Source organism: Physeter macrocephalus, chromosome 11, assembly GCF_002837175.3.
Source record: "Physeter macrocephalus isolate SW-GA chromosome 11, ASM283717v5, whole genome shotgun sequence".
NCBI classification, from domain to species: domain Eukaryota; kingdom Metazoa; phylum Chordata; class Mammalia; order Artiodactyla; family Physeteridae; genus Physeter; species Physeter macrocephalus.
The window spans coordinates 155,215,568-155,216,978 of record NC_041224.1 but is presented as its reverse complement, the minus strand read 5'-3'; the positions used below and the strand labels follow the sequence as shown (position 1 = coordinate 155,216,978).

The 1,411-nt window shown below is 36.0% G+C and overlaps 1 protein-coding gene across 1 annotated transcript in view; it reads right to left on the bottom strand.

The window, feature by feature from the left end:
* Positions 1 to 1,411, bottom strand: part of ZC2HC1C (zinc finger C2HC-type containing 1C) — a 12,335-nt gene that overhangs the window by 7,840 nt on the left and 3,084 nt on the right. The window lies entirely within an intron of this gene.

Below are 1,411 nucleotides of genomic sequence, written 5' to 3'. Positions count from 1 at the left end.
AAATTAATTACATGGGACTGAGTGAACTGATGAGGATGATTATAATTTTTGTGACTTTCTGTTTGAATTAAAAAAAAATCCCACAAGGACTCAGAGGCAAAAAATATACAAATCAATTTTCACTGCAAAGTAAAGGAGCTGTTACAGTGGAGGATTACTGGACTGAATGTCAATATTACGACATAGAAAAAAATATATATATATGTGTGTGTGTCATCTTGGGCATGTTACTTAACTTCTTGTCTCATATCTAAAATGGGATAGCAGTAGTATTGTTGGGAAATTATGTGAGATAGTATATGTAATCTAGAGCACTTAGAATGGTATATGGTTCAACCAAAAAAAAAAAAAAAAGGTACAAATGAGCTTGTTTCCAGAACAGAAATAGAATCACAGACGTAGGGAACTGATCTGTGGTTGCCAGGAGGGAATGCCGGGGGGGAATAAATCGGGATATTGGGATTGAGATATATACACTACTGTATATAAAATAGATAACTGGACTTCCCTGGTGGCACAGTGGTTAAGAATTCTCCTGCCAATGCAGGGGACACGGGTTCGGGTCCTGCTCCAGGAAGATCCCACATGCCACGGAGCAGCTAAGCCCATGCACCACAACTACTGAGCCTGTGCTCTAGAGCCCACGAGCCACAACTACTGAGCCCACGTGCCACAACTACTAAAGCCCGCGTGCCTAGAGCCCGTGCTCCACAACAAGAGAAGCCACTGCAATGAGAAGCCCGCACAGCGCAACGAAGAGTAGACCCTGCTTGCCGCAACTAGAGAAAGCCCGTGCACAGCAATGAGAACCCAACGCAGCCAAAAGTAAGTTTTAAAAAATAAAAATAAAAAAATAAAATAGATAACTAACAAGGACCTACTGTATAGCACAGGGAACTCTACTCAATATTCTGTGATGACCTATATGGGAAAAGAATCTAAAAAAGAGTGGAGATATATATATATATATATATATATATGTATGTATAACTGATTCACTTTGCTGTACCCCTGAAACTAACACAACATTGTAAATCAACTATACCCCAATAAAAATTATTTAAAAAATAAAATAAAGTCCTCTAACTTTAAGGTGTTTATGCTCTAAATGGGGAGAAAAAGAATTCCAAACAATTGTGTTTCATGTATTTACTAAGAAGGTATATCAAAATTAGCCAATCTTGAAAAAATAGATACAGTTATAGGAGTGGTAGCAAGTCCTAATCTTGGGAGGTGGCAGAATATATTGTAGAGAGCGAAGAATTCTCTCAGGGTAGTGAAATGTTTCATAATATTTTTCTTTATATTTTTCATTCTCTTAAATTTTCTAAAGTAAGGGTTTATTACCTTTATAATCAAAAGGACATATATATATACATATTTTTTTTTTTTTTTTTTTTTTTTTTTTTTT